General features: G+C 48.4%; 1 pseudogene; it reads left to right on the top strand.

Annotated features, from left to right (window-relative positions):
- LOC149336129 (uncharacterized) overlaps positions 1-20,773 on the top strand; it is a 568,238-nt pseudogene that overhangs the window by 398,941 nt on the left and 148,524 nt on the right.

Genomic DNA, 20,773 nt, shown 5'->3' with positions numbered 1-20,773 from the left:
AAGGCTTGAGACAACTCTCTAACACTTGCTTCTACCAGCTTCTTGAAAAAGACCCAACTCCACAATACCAACAATATATAGCAGAGACTCTGGATCAGCTTGCGCAAAAAGGGGACATAACCCTAAGGTTATCTAAAGCCCTCATCGCACCACACCCGTCGCCAGGTCGATTCTACTTACTACCGAAAATCCACAAAAAGGATAATCCTGGCCGCCCTATAGTATCTGGCATTGGCACAATTACAGAACCAATTTCCAGTTACATTGACACATTAATCAGGCATATTCCAACAACACACCCATCCTACATACGAGACACAAACCATTTCCTTCGCGAAATAGCGGGCCTTAAACTTCCGGAAGGTGCCTTTCTGGTAACATTAGATGTAATCTCACTCTACACTAATATTCCTCATTCCGATGGCATCAGATCTCTGACCGAAGCCTACAGACAAGATAGAAAAGAGGAGTCTCCTGCCACACGTGTTCTAGAAATACTTGCGAAAATCGTACTCGAATACAACAACTTTGAATTCAACGATCAACACTACTTACAAACTAATGGCACAGCCATGGGTACAAGGATGGCCTCCGCCTACGCCAACATCTTCATGCATAGTATTGAATCTAAATTCTTGCAAGATTCTCTCATCAAGCCCATCCTATACAACGCTATTTGGATGACATTTTTCTAATTTGGACTGACACAGAGCAAGAACTCCTACATTTTATTGAACAATTCAACCTTGTCCACCCCAACATATCGTTCACCCACGCATACTCCCACACCTCAATTAACTTCCTCGATGTCGAGATTTCGGTAAAGGAAGGCTCACTTAACACCAGCATATATAGAAAACCGACGGACCGCCAACAATACTTACACTTTCAAAGTTGTCATCCTCGCCACTCCAAAACAAGTATCCCAAAACAAGTATCTCAGGCACACCGATTTAAAAGAATCTGTTCACAAGGTCAAGACTTCGAGAGAAATTCCAATCGCATGCGAGAAGTCCTCACCAAGCAAAGATATCCCCCCGCCATTGTCGACGACGCAATTGAAAGGGCATCTAAACTCAACCGAGACGAAATACTAGATGGACGTCGACGCAGTGAAGAAAGAGATCACCGGGCAAACTTGGTACTCACCTACACAAGTAATCCCCCCAACGTAAACAAAATCCTTAAAAAACATTTCAACATTCTCGAACAAAGCGAGCGCCTCGCAAAAATTTTCAATACTCCCCCTCACGTAGTCTACAGACGACCGAAAAACATTCAAAATATTCTCGTACACTCAGGTGTGCCGCAAGGCAGTATACTCGGACCAGTTTTATTTAATATTTACATAAATGATATAGTAAACACCAGCACACTTGCATCTTACATCATTTATGCAGACGACACAAGCATTTTTTTCCAGTCAGCCAGTATTGAAGAACTCACTGATTTCGCAAATGTTACACTTGAAAAATTCTCTCAATGGACTCAAATAAATAGTTTACAAATTAACGTTGCTAAAACAAGAGCCATATTATTTACTCCTGTACAGAAGGTTATCAGTCGGGATATCGACATAAAACTCGATTCCGAACAAATAAAAGTCGTTAAAGAAATAAAAACATTGGGTGTGACGTTCAATCAACATCTAAACTGGAATGCCCACGTGGAACGCGTGGCGGGAAACCTGGCAAGAGCTTGTGGCGTACTGTGTAAGTTTAGAACGATGCTTCCGACTAAAATTAAGTTAATCCTTTATAATTCAATTTTCGCTCCCCATATTAACTACTGCAGTCTTGTATGGACGGACACAACTCAATCCAACCTTACCAAATTGATGCTATTACAAAAGAAAGCAATTCGTCATGTAGCAAATGCCTCATATGACGCCCATACAAGAGAACTTTTTGCTTCGTTTAATGTACTCCCCATACACCACATACATAAACTTAACCTCGTTATGAAGTACAAACACAGTATTCAAACTAACAACGAAGCGAAGCTTTCCTCAACTTATGTAATTTACATCGACCTTTAGAAGTGCCCTACATATTCAGAAACAGAGAACACTGGTCTATACCTTCTTCCCGCACTAATCAGGGTCGGCACATGCTGCAGTACCACATGCCTACATATTTGAATTTCCTACAAAATAAAAATATAGATATACATAACCTTAGCAAATACAAGTGGCAGAAATTCCTTATTCTTGAAGACATATGAGTTTAATTATGTTTTTCCGACACAAACTGCTTTTGTACTGCGGATGTATTGTATCTTTTTATCATCGTCTATTTTCCTGCTTCTATTATGTGAACTTGTGTACACCCGATTATATTTGACCCTTTGGAGCTGCTGACGCGATTTTTTTGTTTTCCTCCTAGATATGTTTCTTTAATTTTCTGTGCGTTGAATTGTAATCTTAATATGTATAAATAGTCTGCGACGAGTGAACACAGATACATGTTCATTTCTCACATCAAAACTATTTCAGATATAGCACCTGTCTTACTGCACATTCCATTGCATACTTTTTTTCTCGCTGATTGTAAGTCCTGCATGTATATATATATATATGTGTGTATGTGTGTATATATATATATATATGTAATAACGTGACAGTCTGTTGGCCTTGTCAGTTAGGGGTGGGAGCCTCGTCAAGCTACTGAGTTTGTGGCTTTTTGCTCCTACCCTAGCATTTCTTTTCTGTTGTTCAGGACAAAAAATTCTGAATAAAGTTGATTAAAATACACATAACCACCTTGTGTTGGGTTGCCGACCCTGCGCCAAAAGTAGATGCCACGTCTGCAAACATATGCAAACAACCAGCTGTGCGATAAGCACAGCCTCAGGCTTTAAATGGAAAATCAATGGCGACTTTAATTGTGACTCCTCCAACGTTATCTACCTCCTAGAATGTGGTGTGTGCAGTATGCAGTACATTGGGCAGACGGTTAACCCTCTACGAATTCGCTTTCATAACCACCGCGCTCATGCCCTATCTCTACCTAACCTCCCCTTGTCAAAACACATTAATGACAAAAAACACCCATTTGAAGCACTTAAATTAACAGTCTTACAGGGTGGGTTCAACAACACCCGGGAACGGGAACAACGCGAGTCGTACTTTATTTATAAGTTTGGAACAATTGCCCAAGGCATTAATGAGAACCTGGGCGCTTTGTCTTCAATACGCCCCCTGCAAATCCAGTACCGACCTTGAGTGCCGGCCTGACAGGCCTCGCAAGCTTTTTCCCATACGCTTACACCGATGTCCTCATCGCACACCACTTTCTTACCTTCCCCCGTTCGACCATCTTGACGAGAGCGGCGCCGTCAAAGAACCTAAGCACTCCCACCATTCATAGTGGCCCCACGGGACGATTCTCCCCCAATGGATGGATGGATGGATGGAAAAACTTTATTTTCGTCAGAGAGCATGTGTGGACGATTCCGTGTTAGATGGCCATCAACCCGTGGCTGACGGCGACCTGGGTGGCCCACTCCACGGCCCTGGTCTGGACGACCGGGTCTGAGCTGGCCAGCACGGCCTCCCACTGCTCGAGGGAAGGATCACGCATAATGTCCGCCGGTGGCGGTGCTATGCTACAGCTCCATAATACGTGGTCATAGGTTGCCAATTCGTGACACCATTTGCACTCCGGCTGAATGTCCGGGTAGATTTTGCTCAACACGTATGGGTTGAAGAAACATCTGGTCTGCAATCGGCGCCAGACGCATTCCTGCGCCTTCACCAATTGCTTGTCCGGGGGTGGGTAAATCCTCCGGTTAAGTCTGAAATGAGTAGTAATGTCATGAAAGGATACCAGCCCATCTCTCGTGGACCTTCCCGGGACGTCCGGCTCACCTACTCGGCTGACGAAACCTCGAGCATTCATGTGAGCCGTCTCGTTCCCAGGGTTCCCAGAGTGTGCAGGTACCCAGACAATTTCCGCCTCCGTAATCCCTCGCTCCGTGGCCCGATTCAACAACCGCGCCGCTGTGACAGATATTCTGCCCCTCGCCAAATTTCGGATGGCTGTTTTTGAATCGCTGAAGATCAGGTCAGCATTACTACTAGTCATAGCTAGTGCTATTGCCGCTTCCTCTGCAGTTTCTGGGGAGCGGGTTTTGACTGATCCAGAGGCGATCAAGTGGCCCCGCCCGTCCACCACCGCAATTGCAAATGCATCCTTGTTCTTATACTCGGCGACATCTACATAGACTGCCCCGTCGTACTTCCCGTACTTAGCATGTAAAGTCGCCTCCGTTTCCGGCCTTTTCTTGTCCTTTTTCTCTTTTTTTTGTTGCTTCAGTGGGTGCGTGCAGGTGAGCTCATCTACCCTCCACGTGTGTCTCGTTAAATTCCACTCTGCCCACCTTGACTCATCCTGCCAAAGAAGTTGCACATGGCGGAAGTTTTTCCCCGCCCTTTTGCTCCATTGTATCTTGTTTACTCGTTTAAGTGGACAACATTTGAGTGCATCTCAAATCTATGCTGTGCGTCGGCCACTGTTTGTCTCCATACACTTTGCTAGCTGTCCGCTGTGTTAGGACGCAGTTCTCTGTCCATTCTCCCCTCCCGCTGTCTTTTTTTTTTTCTCTCCCCTGCTTTCCTTTTTTCTTTTCTCCCGCGACCGCATACGTGGGTGGCGGGCGACGACATTTACCCTCCCCGCTCCCTGTCCCGTTTGTGTATTTTTATTAATTTTTTCTTTTTTTCTCTTCCCTGAGCCGTTCTCCCTTCTGCATCGTCGGCTTGTTTTGGCTCATGTGTCGAACACCTGTACAGATGAAGACCCTTTAAGAAGAGAAGCAAGAACCATCTAACTTTAGTCATGAAAAAGGACAGGCTCTGTCCGAAACGTCGACTCCCAATAAACGTTTGCTTAAAAGAAGTGTTTCTCAATTTCGCATCTTATTTAAACTAGCAACCAAGTACGTTTACCTTATTGTGCTATATATATATATATAGAGAGCGGTTTCAAAAATACCCGTGAGCGTGAACAACGGGAGTCATACTTTATTTTCAAATTTAATACGGTGCAGGCCGGTATAAATGAGAACCCCGGAGCTCTCTCCGCACTTCAGAAATCAGAGGCCCAGTGAGATTCACCGCCTCCTCGACTGAATCGCCTGAGGTCATACCATTTTGAGTGTTTGCGTCTACATGCCGCCTTTCTCCTACCCCAACCTTTCTTTTCTTTCTTATGCCCAAACATTGCTGCTGAAACGACTTCTGCAGTAAACCATAAGGGGGCCTTCCACCCCCCCCCCCCCTTTTTAAATGTCATTTCAAGTAGGACGAAAAGAATGATACTCAATACATTACATTGGTTTGCGAACGAGGATTAGGAGTGTTGCTATACACTAATATGGTTGTGGATCACTGTGAATCCCGTTCGTCGGTCGTCCAGCTAGATAGCCCAATTATCTACTTGCCTGCCTTACGAGGGCGCAGGGCGCTAACAAGGGGCCGTAAGTGAATTTGGGCTACCTCGTGTTTTTAAAAAAGGTGAGGTAGATGAGGGAGGTACTTAGGAAGCCACCCTTCCCCCCCCCCCCCCTTTTCACTTTTTTGCAAGTTCTCATGCCTCCTTTTCTTTCCTCTTTTTTCCTTTTCTTTGTCTTCGTTTGTTTCCTTCTTTTTTCTTCTTTTTATTTTTCCTGCTCTTGCGTACGCGCCCCCCCCTTTCTCTCGTTTCGTTGCTCTGCGCCCCACTTCGCTCCTTGGAAAGGGCACCTCGTCGGCGGCGCAGTGTCTTTGCGAGGGGGCGCGCGGCTGACGAGTGGCGGCCGGGGGCTGGCGCCGGGTCTCCGCGGGGCCCAGCCACGGGATCAGGTTTCCGTCCGGCGTCTGGCCGGTTAACTCTCCGTCTATGTGATCGCGCCGCCGCTGTAACTCACATTCAAACAGTCAGTAACCACACTTCTGTCGGGCGGTTGGCACTGTGATGCAACGGGCGCGATAATGTTTTCTTCCCGCGTGTTCGGACGTCCCGCTCCCTCCGAAGGAAGCCTCCGCCCACAATATTTCTTCTCAACGGTTTTCCTCGCAGACAGCTCACCCCTCTCCACTTCCGCTACAACCTTTTGCCTCCTTCCCTTCCCCCACCCCCTCTTTTCCCTTTTCTTGAATTCGTTCTTTTCTTTTTTGTGTGCTCGCTTTGCAGCCCTCATTTTCCCCTTAATCGGCAGGAACACCCTTGTCCGCCACTGTCTTGTTTTCGTGTTTTGTTTCCTCAAAGGAGAGCGTCTTTCCCTCTCCATCTGTGTGCGGTGCCGTGAGCAAGTGGATCGTTTTTGTTCACAAACAACCTTACCCTGATGAAGGACGGTCCACCGTCCGAAACCGTCGGTAAATAAATGTTTCTCTAAGAAGTGTACTTCAACTCTTTCCTTAAATATATATATATATATATATATATATAGGGAAGGGGAATGAGGGGCTCGTTATTAATATGAGAGAAGCCAACAGCCACAGAAACCAAAGCTGTGGCTGTGGCTGTTGGGTTCTCTCATATTAATAACGAGCCCCTCATTCCCCTTCCCTTGACTGCATAATTGCTTAGCGAGGGCCTCAGTTCTGGCAGCCTTGACGCCATAGGAAGCATAAGAGGGTTCTCACACAGCTTCCACCCTCGCCGTTCGATGACGTTCTACGTCACATAAGCGGTAACTCAGGACGCGCTACGTCCGCCGCTTAAGAACGTAGGTGGCGCTGATGAACACTCTCAAGGTTAGGTTATTTGTGAACATAAATGCCCCCGAAAGCAAAAGATTTCACAGCCGTCGCCGTAGCTATCCCAACTGAAGAAGTTGGAATGGTCGCTGGAAGCGAGGAGTGCTGTAGCCATGTAAATAGTCACATATGTTGTAATGCTCTGTATTCCCACGCCTTTGAAGGCAATACAGAAAAAAAAAGTCGCCGTAGCTCAGCGGTAGAGCACCGGACGCGTAATTCGGAGGTCGTGGGTTCGGACTCACCGGCGGCATGTGGTTGTTTTTTCATCTTTTTTCTTCTGCTTTTCTAATCAATTAGCTTTAAGCAATAACATATTCACTAATATTCTAATTCGAACAACAGCACAAAATAAATACATTAATTAAAAACCCCTCTTTCCCTTGGTTTCTGTGGCTGTTGGCTTCTCTCATATGTATATAAATATATGTATAGTAGGGGCTCCAATGGCCCAATTATTAGTTTAGGTACAGCATTAGGTCAAATGCGACTATTCTTTTGAGGTTTATTTTGAAACCGCTTTCGGGAATGTTATTCCCTTCGTCAGAGCAGGCTTATAATGAATCGGTTTCGTCAATATAATGAACATGTGAGGAGGTATAATCTCTGCCCTCGAAACAGACAGCCGGGGGAACGTACAGTCTTTGTCAAAAGTTTGGAGCCCAGGTTGTTTGCTTCTGAAGCACGCTGTCTGGTTCTTAATGCATCTGCAGCGCTCCAAATTTGCTGAATGGAAGAAGGTTTCTGGTCCTGCCTCTTCCAATGCTTACGACTACTGCGAATGTTACAGGAGTCCCACTAAGAGGCTTAGAAGTGTAGCGCCCGGCGACGCTATAACGCGCTGGCGCTGAGATCGGCGTTCCAGCGCTAGAGGAAAATAAAGATGGACAGCGCGTGCTGGGCGCGCACGCCCGGCACGGCAAGTTCGGAACTAGAAGCCTGCCACGCTGGACGTCTCTTTCTGGTGCTCCGCTGCGACCTCGCAAAATCCTCAACAGTGGTGACCCGGCGAACCGTGCCTTCTATCCCAGCGGCGTCCTAGCATGGCGTACTGGCAGCACCCAAGCTTCGACCCGCCGCTCCCGGCGTTCCGGCCTGCAGGCGTCGGCGGGTGGTTCGCCCAACTGGAGGCTGCGATGTACCTGAACGGCATCACCATCCAGCCGTTCAAACACGAAGTCCTTTGCGACATCCTCCCTCCCGACCTCCTGCGTCGGCTCACCTACTCTGCTTTCGGCGGCCGGCCGTATACGATGAGCTGCGTGCGGCCGTCTTGGCGGACTTCGGCGCCTACTACGTTCCGCCGCCGCTTTACGACGCAGCGGACCCGTTTTCGCCGCCGCCAGCCTCTGGCCCTGCACCGGCCTCGCTAGCGCCCACGCAGCCTTCATCAGAACCCGGACCGCCTCAGCAACCCCTCGCCGCCCCGCCGCTACTCCACTCCAGCGTTTCCGGCCCGGCTTCTTTAGCACCGACCGCACAAGACGCTACCGCATCGATTCCGGCAGCACATCCTGCTACCCCGGTTACACTAGCAGCACTGTGCGACGACTCCACGGCCCCAAGTCCGCAGTCATTCCCTCAGCAGCTCGGTGAGGTGCCTGGCCCACCGCAGTTTGCCACGTCAGCGCCCTCAGCGACAGATGCGCCTCGCGCCACCATGTTCAGCGCCTCCGGCCATACCGCCTCCAATAAGGACGATACGGCGTCTTCGGCACAGCCCGGTGAGCAACTTCTCTCATCTCCAATAGTGCTGCCGTCCGTCGAGCTCTTCCTCGCCGAGTGCCCCATTCCGCCAACTTCTCTATCCTACGGCGTAGCATCGCTGCCAGCCGAAAGCTCACCTACCGCCTCATCGCTCATTCCGCCAAAGCCGTCAGTCACTGACATGAGCGATCGTGCTAAAGGCGAAGTGAGATTGCCGGCACCGCAGCATCTGTCAGCTACCAGCCCCACTACCCCGGCGGCCCCACCGCCTGCCCAAGACGCCGCACCCCAAGCCCCGAGTACTGTCACCCGCTTCTCGGAGTCTGACCCTGGCAGCTCGACACTGTCGCAACAAACGTCTGCTTTGGTGCCTGCCTTGAGCCACCTTCTGGAACGAATGGCAGAGCTATCCACACCGAGTAGTGCAGCAACTCTCCATCCACCAGCTGTGTCTGTTGCTGCCAGCCAGCCGTCTGATGTAGCAGTCTTGGCTCCACGGCCTGTCACTGGCACAACCCTCTTGCAGCCGCCCACAGCCGACCATGCCCACACGCACATCACCACTGGCCAGTCGCTCCGGACTGTCACTCCAGCTTCACCCAAGCACCTTGCATTGAGCCTAGCAACTTCCTCCGGCATCGTCACAGCTGTCACCGTTGTGTCGATGGTCAAAACACAGCTGCTGTCACTCCACGGAGCCGTTTCGCCCCCTCCAGCGCTTGTGACGACGTACTCGGCGCGCCAGATTCCCACCGACACCAGCTCCAACGTCCCCACACCGACGACACTTGTGTCCGCGGGCAGCACTACAGTCGGTGACGGCCCGACCATGGCCTCCCCTGCTCCCATGTTCGTTGTCAGCTCGGCACCCTGCATCATTCGCCCCTTGCGCAGCAGCCAGGCTCGTCCACCTGAGCCGGCGCACTCCACCCGACTGCTCTTCCCGGCCCCTGACCTGAACTTACCGGACCTTGGAGCGACCCCGTGGGGACACTGTTACTCTAGCTGCCTCCTTGGCTGCCGTGGCTACTCCATCTCTGCCCCGTCGGCACGTACATTCCGACGTTCCGTCTAGGCGGGGGGCCCTGTAGCGCCCGGCGACGCTATAACGCGCTGGCGCTGAGATCGGCGTTCCCGCGCTAGAGGAAAATAAAGATGGACAGCGCGTGCTGGGCGCGCACGCCCGGCACGGGCAGTCCGGAACTAGAAGCCTGCCACGCTGGTCGTCTCTCTCTGGTGCTCCGCTGCGACCCCGCAAATCCTCAACAGAAGCAAACCCCCTGGGCTTTAAACTTTTGACAAAGACTGTACTTTTCTCCCTGATTAAAGCCCCTCATATCTCACCAAACCATGTATTACTGAGCTAAAAATGCTCGCAACTAATTCTGGAAAGATATCCTTTTGCCGCGTTGAGTCTTCCGCGCTTCCCTTACGACACATCAATTTGAAGACAACAATCTCTTATTTAGTCAGCGTGCGGATTTACCTTCTAAATTCTAACGGTAAAAGTACATATACCACACTGAAAAACGCTTGCATATTCGTACTCATTTCTTCCCCAGAGAAGCAATGCCTGGAATAACCTATCAGCATCACCAACAAGCATATCTGTAATTGAGAACATTAAATCCGCATTACAAAGATGTTTTCACAGCTGGTGTTCATATTTCCATCATGGCTTTCATATATGGTGTTCATATTCTCATTATGGCTGTTTATTTAATAGCAACTGTATCCCATGTTCTATATTTTTCTTTGTCACATTTTTCTGTAATATAAACACTGTTCCCAAATTCGAAACTTACGGTTTGTACCTTTGTTCTTTTACATTCTTTTTGTGTGCTTACTTTTGTTTTTGAACTGGTTTTACAGAGATTTGTGTTTATTTTTACCAGTAACTTTTTTGTGTACAATGTGTATGCCTCTGCATCCGCCCCTGCCCTCTATAATGTACGTTTGTACCCTGAGGGCCTAATATATAACAAAATAAATAAAATCATCCAGTAGACTTAATTGAGCGGAACAAAATGTCAGGTTTGACATTGCCCTCCACGTAATAATCCACTTCAAGTAACGGTTTCGCTTGGTTTATGTACATAAGTGGTTTAAATTCCCAAAGCGACTCAGGCTATGAGGGACTCCGTAGTAAAGGTCTCTGAAATTTCTGCAACCTGGTGTTCTTTAGCTTGCTCACACATCGCACAGTAAACAGGCCTCTAGAATTTTGCGTCCATCGAAATTCAGCCGCCGCGGCTTGGATCGAACCCGCGTATCTTGGGTCAGCAACCGAGCATCATATCCACAGAGCCACCGCTGCGGCTCCCATATCAAGTGATGTCTACCTGGACTGCCACAAATCTCTGACGGCACGGTATCCGTACCCAAATGTTCGAAGGCAGAATGTTTTCTGGAGCGTCGACGCCAGCGATCGGCATGATATTCGGCAGTTCCTGTCGACAACGCACAGTTGGGTCGCACTAAGCCTTCTATGCTCAGCGGCAGGACTATTGGCCATGGTGTGTGATTCTAATCGCCGAGGTGTTCAGGGGATCGGGCGCAAAGAAACAATTTCGCGGCCGATTTGACTGTTGTGATCCTACGATGCAATGGTAGGGGGAGATGCCGCAAAAGAAATTGAAATTCGGTTTCTTTAAGCGATGAACTTGATCATAACTGGCTATGCCCTGAGAAAAGCTTACACTTGTTTCTGATTTGACCATACTACGAATAAGCGACTAGAGCGACTCTGGTTTATATACTTGGACTTCAGCGCTGCGCGGTGGTAAACAGTGGCCAGTCTAGAGAGCAGATTTCTATTCGTAGAGAGCAGTCGTAGCGAGTTCACCAGGTTTGGGAGTTCAAAAATGGCAGCTCTTAATTCCGCTGTTGCCTCGAATGCAGCGCTTGGAGAAACAAAAAGCGCTTGAGTGTTGCTTCCCATCTCACAAAAAGAAGTAATTTTGCTATTTTAGCGAGAAACTGTAAGGAATTAAAATTTGTCGTCATAAGGTCCTATAGCATGAAAAATTTAAGGCTCTGAAACGCGCCGAGGTATTAGACGCCGCTTAAAACGAGCCTTGAAATAAGGTCTCAGTAACCTTCGAGGAGCACAAAAATAAGAGTGCAAGAATAGGATACTAGGGGTCTGTAGTCGCCGTGGGTTAGTGAAATACCTAGTGTTTGTCCGTTGCGTCAACCAGCTTATACAAATTTATGATCCTGGCAACACTCTGATGGTTGGCAAGAGACAGAGCAACACTGTCACTCATTTGAAGCCAACTGCCTCACCCGCTACGCTTATCCTTTAGCGAGGAAACAAGTTCTAGCATGAACGCAAATGAGCGGGCTTGTATAGAGCGCGTCAGCGCTGCTATGCAAAGCGAAGAAAGGGCATTTCTAATGGAGGTAGTAGGTTTCCCAGGCAGCGGTTAGATTTGAACGCAGGCGCACTGGCACACAGGTAAAAAAAAAGGATGGGAAATCTACTTTAATAGAGCAGTTGCACATCGAATTCTCTCTATTTTTTGCGATGCACACCACTCCAGCACTCTAGACAAGCCAACTCACCTCTGTACATTCCGGACTAGTGACTGTGCTTGGCATCGTTCTTCAATTGCGCACGGTGTTCTTTGCTTTACCAGAATACACTTTTTCAGAAAAAGCCAGCAAATTGCGAAAAAAATTAATTGCCTAAAGGAGGACCGCTAAAATGAATCATGTAACATTTACCTGACCACAGATTTATTTGAAGAAATGTTTAGAACGAAAACAGTTAGCCTAAAATTGATCCAAAGTCATCTATTTCTGAAAAGCATTGCGTGTATAATTTCTATGAAAAGAAGCAGTCATACCAGAAAGTGCCACCGTCAGTGAGGCACTGTATTTACTTGCATCCCCATGCCTCACGTGCCGAACTGACAAACAATCGCCGCTTGTGCGAAGTTGACGGAGTTTGGCCTTAACCTTGTGTCACTTTAATTCTGTACATTTCTGCTTAGCAGCATGTTCGTTTCCTGAATGCTTTGGAACTCTCCTGGTTTAGTGTCCCGTAAAAAGACCAAGGCCGAATAAATAACTTTTTGTTTATTATATGCGTTACTTGAACATAATCTAACCATTTTGTAACTCTTAAAATAACCTACGCCTTTTCAGACTGAGATCTGCGGCTACAATGGAGTCCTCACAAGCGCGGACTCCGCGAAAGGTATTTTCTTTTGTGATACAGACATACTCTATCGCACCGAGTCAATCGTCGGATTCAAGTCCCTGGTAAGATGAAATTATTTTTCTGACATCGTAAAAGAAGCTCGGTCAAAGTCACGATCGTTCAGCACCATAGCCAGATAAAAATATTAGATTTTTTGTATAGTATCTACATTCCCGAGAATAGCATCCTTAATAAATACAACTCTGTTCATTGGTGAGTTTGGTCAAAATGCCGCTATACAACACAAGCTACAGCTCACATAATTTGCCAATAAAAGGCCTGTGCTGGGTGCACCTGACACTCCACTTTAAGCAGAGCAATGGGAAGGACTGTCTTAGCCGCATAAAGCAAATCCTGTTACAGAAATGTCAGGTTATTTTTCCAAGAGAAGGAAGGACGATATTGGTTGCCTGATTTTACGATAATATTCAGCAGTGTTTATAACCCTGAAAAGCTTTGTTATTGCTACTAATTCTGCAACACTAGTGCGAAAAGCTGGGGAACCTCCGGGGTACGTATACGTGCTTCCAGAAAGTCGATGACAGGTTTCAGCTCCGGGTACTCAAGTTGCTGATTGCAAATATTTGCTGTGTCTACGGCTGCGATTCTAGGAAAGTACGGTTCGTCACCTTTGCGCGCAACCTCGACTGGAGACCTGGACAAGCAATCAGCATAGTTATGCTGAGGCGCCCTCATTTGTTCACGATGGTCATGTCGCATTACTGAAGACTTAAGCTCCAACGTGCAAGGCAACCCGAGGGACCCCGCAAGTTCTTCAACCCGTAGAGGGAGCGCCGGCCACTTAATACTGGAAAAAGCCGGCCGTACAGTTACGGCCGAAACCTCATTATTGCCCATACAATGGCAAGACTTTCTTCTTTCGGTAGTTGATTGATTAGATTCAGCACGAGACGGAGTGCGGCTGGCGTATGCTATGACGCGCTTTGCGCCGTCGTGCTACTGGAGGAGTACAGCACCAAGGCCCTGGTTGCTGGCATCTGTTTGGATCTGAGTCTCGGAACGAGGATTGAAATCACCAATGACGTGCGTGGTTTGCGAGCGGCGCCGTAACTCACCAAATGCCTGCTGCTGCTATTCTGTCTGCATGAAGGGGATGTCCTCTCTTGTAAAAGGTCTCAATGGTGCAGCAAGTCGGGAAAAGTTGGCAATGAACCACCGGTAATAAGCGGAAAGACCCAAAAGGACGGGACTGTTTGCACGTTCGAAGGAGTGTGAAAGTTGTTAATAGCAGCAGTTTTAGAAGATCCAGCCGGATCTCTGGGTGGTTAAAGACATGGTCCACGCAATGGAGCTCTTTCCTAATCGAAGTGACATTTTTCGGGCTTCAATGCCACGCCGGCAGATTGAAGGTTGATGCACGGTCAAGGGGTGCTGAAGGTGTTCTTCGAACACCGGCGAAAACACTACGTCTACAGGTATACCAAGCACGTTTCCATTTCAGGCCGGATAAGAGAGCCTCCATCATTCTTTTAAATGTTGCGGGTGCCGAACAGAAGCTGAAAGGAAGAACCTCGAACTAATAAAGGCTGTCTGGTATCCCAAACACAGCCTTTTCGCGATCCTGCCCATCGCCTTCGTTCTGCCAATACCCAGTTTTTAATACCAGCGAAGAAATATAGCGCGCGTGTCGAAACCTGTCATGAGCGTCATCAAGACGTGGTAACGGGTAGACATCTTTTAAGGCGGAAGCCGTTAATGCCTCATGGTTGTAAGCAGGAGCTGTCGACAGAAATGTCACGCCTTTCAATTGGTTGAAACGGTCGTGACGTCACAGAGCGCGAATTTCAAACGGGGCCAATTGTACTTTGCCTACTAATTCTGTTTGTTTCAGGTAGGAGGTTCATGAGTTTGCCTAGGAAATAAACGTTTATGTTAATGGACGATCTGTCAAAGAGGTACACACCATGAGAATACTGGGTTTGTATATACAAACAAATGGAAAGAATACTGACACACTCACTAAGCTAAAACGCACGGTAGAAGCGACGGCGCGATTAATCCGCCGCATAGCTAACCGCAGACAAGGGGTGAGGGAAAGAGATTTATGCCGCCTAGTGCAGGCCTTTGCTCTAAGCAGGATACTCTATGCCACCCCTTATCTCAAATTTTCGAAAGCAGAAAAGGACAAATTGGATAGCATGATACGGCAGGCATATAAGGCTGCATTAGGACTCCCACTAAATGCCTCAACCGAAAGGCTTATGAGGTTAGGAATACATAACACCTACAATGAACTGAAAGAAGCCCATTTAATGGCTCAAACAGCGCGATTAGCCAATTACAGAACTGGCAGGAGTATTCTTACCAGGCTGGGAATTAACTTTCAACCTACGAATAACGATGCTAAAGTAGACTTACCCCGCGACTATAGGACGGCCCTACTAATCAAACCATTCCCCAAAAACATGCACCCCTTACACCATGAGGGTAGAAGACAAGCACGAGCCAAAGCCTTACATAAGAAATACAGACAGTGTGCTGCAACACTTTATGTAGATGCGGCAGAATACAAAAATACCAATGCCTTTGCAATTGTGGTTGAGAACGAGAATGGTGACCACATCGTCTCGGCGACAATCAAAACGAAATCCTCTGAAACGGCAGAAGAGGCGGCTATAGCCCTCGCCCTAGCACATACCCAAGGGAGCATCATCGTCAGCGATTCCAAAATGGGTATCAATAATTTCGCTAAAGGGCGAATTACAAACACCTCCCTTAGAATCCTTAACGCAACCAAATTCTCACCAAATTATTCCGAATTGATATGGGTCCCAGCCCATTCGGGGAATCCGGGGAACGAGGCAGCCCACAATAAAGCCCGAGGTTTCGTCGACCGGGCAGTGGATGAGTCTGGCTGCCTGAATTTCACGAAGGACTCAATGATCACATATCATGATCTCACCAATCATTTTAAATTAGAGAGGAGAATTTTCCCCCCTCCAGACAAAAGACTTACTAAAGAACAAGAGGTTACGTGGCGTCGTCTACAGACGAGATCGATACGCACCCCATCACTCCTCGCGCACATTTATCCAGATCTTAACAACCCAAACTGCAAACACTGTGGCCAACGTGCTACCTACGATCACATCCTGTGGGACTGCAAAATAGAGCCATCTCTGGGTGATCTAGTTACAGCTCCTTCTCTCGAGCGGTGGGAGACCGTGCTGGCTAGCTCTGACCCCAGAACGCAAGTTTTGGCGGTGGAGTGGGCTGACAAAGTCGTCGAGGGCTATGTACTCTCGACCACTTAACGCGACCGCTTGCCAAGCTCTTCCCGGCGAATAAAATGTTTTACAATAATACTAATTCTGTTCTCTCTGTGGGCACCAAAAGGCAGACACACCGCACATCCTATACTCATGTACTCAAGACAAGCCATCGCACAGTCTACAGCTCTCTCTACCCAATCTCAGTGGGAGGCCGCGCTGCTCAGCTCGGACCCAGAGGTTCAACTTCGAGCCACAGAGCGAGCCGAAGAGGTCGCCGAACGACATCGTCGGTCGGCCACCTGGCGTCCGGCCTAGAAGAGGAGCCCACCGCGGGGAGGAGAACATGACCCCAATCCACGCCTACGACCTCTTCTTTAATAAAGTTAACCACCTCCTCATACTAACCATGCAACCAATTAAAGGGATCGTATAGTGATGCTCCAAGTAACTTTGACTGAGTTTAGTTACTTAGATAATTAACTAATTAGCCTAATTAACCTTTCTAGTCACACTATATAAATAAATAAAACCGAGTAGGAAATTGTCCGAGCTTGGGAATCGAACCCCGGTCTCCGGAGTGCGAGTCGAGCACGCTACCACTCCGCCATGCCAGCTTTTTTTTTTCTTTATTGCCTGTCTTTGGCTCATGACATTGCACAACAAAAATACACATAGTGCTATATACATACGACACTGTCGTGGTCAGCCAGCACGAGACTGGCTTCGTCAGCTTAAAATTCCCGCAACATACACAACGGCTCTAGTCTTGAGAGCCACTCGGGAGGCTCCGCAGCTGCTTTTTGGATTGCAAGAAACCAGTCCATGCTTTCCCGAAAATAAATTCGGGCCGGTCGTGCGTCTTTGTCACAATGGTAGCCTGCCATTCTGGAGCGCCATATACAGTGGAGGCCCAAGAGCATTACGAAATCAAAAGGTGCCCCATCATCATTATCAGTGCTTAAATAGCGAATTCCGTGCGCGTCAAGTGGTAGCTCTTTCCTTATGGTCCTTTGTAACACGTCCCAAAAATAAACCCCTTCCCAGCAGTGCAAAAAAACATGGTCTATTGTTTCAGGCTGTTTACAAATTAAGCAGTTTGATCCCCACGGTAAAAAGAAATCCTTTCCCTCTAGAAACTTTTTAACTGGTAACGTCCCGGTATGTAACTTAAAAAAGAAAGTCTTTACTCCTGGTGGCGCCTGCATTTTCTTTACCCTTTTTAAAACATCCCCTCCCGGGCCTCCAGTGTACAAGGCCCTGTACATGGGCTCTGGGAAAACAATATCACAAAGATCATTGTACAACTTTTTCCTTTTGCTTTTCCACAAATAATCGGTGGAAAAACGTGCCGAAAGAAACCGAACGCTTGCTACAATCTCTTTGTAGTAACCAAAAGTTCCACCAGAGAGCTCTTCTGTGGATACCACAAACTCCGGCAGCAACCGCCGCAGCTTCACTTGGCACACGTTGCGCAAGAACGGGTCTGTGACGTCGCGAAAAAACAAAAACCGGTTCACCAGCTGCCTTAAAGAGAGGTGCCCTAGCCCTAGCCCCCCATCTTTTACCCTCCGGAACAGGTTCGTTCTGCTACAACGTTCCCATTCGGACGCCCATATGAAAACTGCAAAAATCCTGTGTAGCTTCTGAACGTTCACACGCGAGCAATGCAAAACCTGCATCACATACCAGAGTTTGCTAATAAAAAAAAGATTGCAGACTGTAGCTCTGGCGAAAATTGAAAGGCTAGTGCCTTTCCATTTCCCAGCTCGGTCACGTGCGTCTTTAGTTTGCTCTTTCCAATAGTCCTTGCTATCGCGATAAGCATCGAGCGGAACGCCCAAATACTTGCCCGGGGTCGTCGCCCACGGTACGTTGGCGAAATGGACATCAATGGGCGAGTAGCGATGCTTCAGATTGACCTTGAAAAGGCATTTGATTGTGTTTCTCATGAAATTTTGTTTACCGTTTTAGACCATGTGAACGTCGGTTCAGTTATCCGTAAGGGTGTAGCCCTGGCGTATCGAAACTGCACGACGAGACTGATTGTTAACAACAGTTTGGGGGCCCCCATTACCGTGCACCGCCATGCCAGCTCGATGGTTTGGAATGAACAAAGGTGCGTCTAGTGAATACGGTATCTTCGTTCACTCCCCTCTTCCTCCCTTCCCGTTACGGCGAGGTTTAGGTGTACACCGAGATGTGAGAGACCGATACTATTTCTTTCCTAAAAAACAATTTACCGACGAGCAAGGCGTTTTTGTCCGCGTTCCAGATTGGTCCAAGTTGTCGTGACGTCACCGCGCGCGAATTTTGACGGGTGTACACCGAAATATGTGAGGCAGTTACTGCGCAACTTCCTTTCCTCAAATACAATTTTCGACTAGTGCCCACAGTGATATGTGAGACAGTTACTGCGTAATTTCCTTTCCTCAAGGACAATCTTCATTTTCTTCATTACGGCCCCTCTTTCTTCTTTCACTCCCACTTCTTCCCTTCCTTCCCACCTCCTTCCCACCACTGTCGTCGAGCCAGGGTGCCAGTTCGAGGCAGGGGAGCAAGGACAGACGGAGGAGTGCGAGCAGGAGCAGGAGTGGAAGCTGCTCGACAAAGCAGGTGAGCTGGCCGGATACGGCCTCCCATAACTACACCGCTCGCGAGAAGGAGCTCCTAGCTAAAATACAGTCCAGAGACGAAACCATTGCGCAAATGCAGCGAGAGATGGCCGAAATGAAAAAGCTGTTTAAATCGCTACAGCCAGCCGCAACAGCCATGCCGAACGCATCTCGCACGCCCCGCTCTCCCGCGCTCAGCGCTACACCTTCCACCAGTAATGCGATGGAGACAGATAGCCGCATTAACCTCAAAAGGCCGGCTACTTCAGACGAGGGCTCCGAATCGAAACGCGCTGCGGAAGCGTCCAAAGAGGCTATTGCCGCTTCTTCCGCCGTCTCGGAGGAGGTACACACCACCCGCAACCGACACACCCGCAACCGACAATCAAACCTAAGGCTTCAGACAAGATAAGAGCCGAAGTGAATGCCCTCGAGAACAAATTTAGCGGTCTCGAGGAAAAAGTTAATAATCTTACGAGGGAAGTAGCCCAACTGGGTACAAACATCGCTGCCTTTTTCCATCAAGTAGTAGAGCGCCTCGCGGCCTTAGAGGCAAGCCGTAACGTTATGCCACCAGGCGCGACATTGCCCGTAATCATCCCTCCCATATCCCAACATGGCCCCTCGCCAACAAATTGAGGTATGGCAATGGAACTGCAGGGGATTCCGCAACAAACGGGGAAACCTGCAGTTTCACATCCAAAACCTAGGTAGACAACCGGACGTGATAGCCCTTCAAGAAGCTAGCGGCCCGGCGAAATTACCAGGCTATAAATCATTCATTCCACCCTCAAACTCAATGACGATGACGACGACCCTGTTTACCGCTACCTTTGTGCAACGCAACATTATGGCTATACAACACACTATAGACAGTTCTGACGAACAATACACGTTACTAGAAATTGTGCCGAGGAAAAAGGGAGACGCCAATCTCTTTATTCTGAACTTATACAGTTCTCCAAAAGACAAAGGGTCAGGAATTCTAGACCTACTGCTTAAAGCCACGCGCCTGGCCGCCAGGACACAACTCCTTGTGGTAGGCGACTTTAACGCCCAACATTCGGCTTGGGGCTATCGCAAAAACAACCCCAAGGGCACCAAGCTGTGGCAAACGATCCAAAACCTGGGCCTCACAATTCTTAACGATCCCCAAGAAAACACGCGGGTCGGAAATAGCGTTAGCGTAGATACCTCACCGGATCTCACACTATCCAAAAACATTCGCGACGCCCGCTGGTCGAACACGAAACACACGCTGGGAAGCGACCATTATATAATAGCCACGACATTTGACACGAAACTGCACAAACTGCACCTCATGTGCACTCGCATTACCGACTGGGATAGGTTCAGGCGCTTACGAGAGCAGACTGCCCCCGGCCAGATCAACAACCTAAGGGAGTGGATCGCTGCACTCAAAGACGATGTCAAGACCACTACGGTCGAGACGCCTATAGAGGAGCCGCATCAAACGACCGACTCTAAACTCCTACACATGTGGGAAGCGCACGCCAGCCTGCTGAATCGCTGGAAGAAACAGAGACACAACAGAAACTTACGGAAGCGTATTGCGCAACTCGAGCGCCAAATTGAAAAATACACATTAGAACTACAAGAACAACAATGGGGCCAAATTTGTGATAATATGAATGGGAAGATGGGATGCAAAAAGATATGGCTCTTGCTCCACCACCTGCTCGACCCAACACACACAAAATCCACACAACGAGACCACCTCACGAAACTAATTCACCAGTATCAGGGTACAGACACAGAGCTACTCGCCGAACTGCAAAAACACTACCTGAACACGTCGCATACGGACCCCCTACCTGCATACGAGGGCCTCCCCAATGAGACCCTGGACGCAGATATAGTGGACGCCGAGGTCTGGTTTGCTCTGGGTCAGCTCCGTACCACCTCCGCAGCGGGACCGGACGGAGTGTCGAACAAGACGCTCAGAAACCTGGACCCCAAGTCTGTCGCGGCTCTGACAGACCTAATGAACACCTACTGGAGGGAAGGCGAGATCCCCCAGGAATGGAGGCATGCACGGGTGACCTTCATCCCCAAACCGGGAAAGAAACTCTCGATCGAGAATCTGCGGCCCATCTCCCTCACGTCTTGCATCGGAAAACTTATGGAGCATGTCATCCTTAACCGACTGCAAAATTACGCGGAAGATCGCGACCTACTTCCTCCCACAATGTTTGGCTTTAGGGCTAGCTTATCCACGCAGGACGTGATGCTCCAGCTTAAGATGGAGGTG

This window comes from Amblyomma mixtum, chromosome 7 (assembly GCF_055824585.1).
Source record: "Amblyomma mixtum isolate Tamu chromosome 7, ASM5582458v1, whole genome shotgun sequence".
Classification (NCBI taxonomy): domain Eukaryota; kingdom Metazoa; phylum Arthropoda; class Arachnida; order Ixodida; family Ixodidae; genus Amblyomma; species Amblyomma mixtum.
Note: the sequence above shows the minus strand (reverse complement) of the source record. Positions and strands in the feature narration are given on the sequence as shown.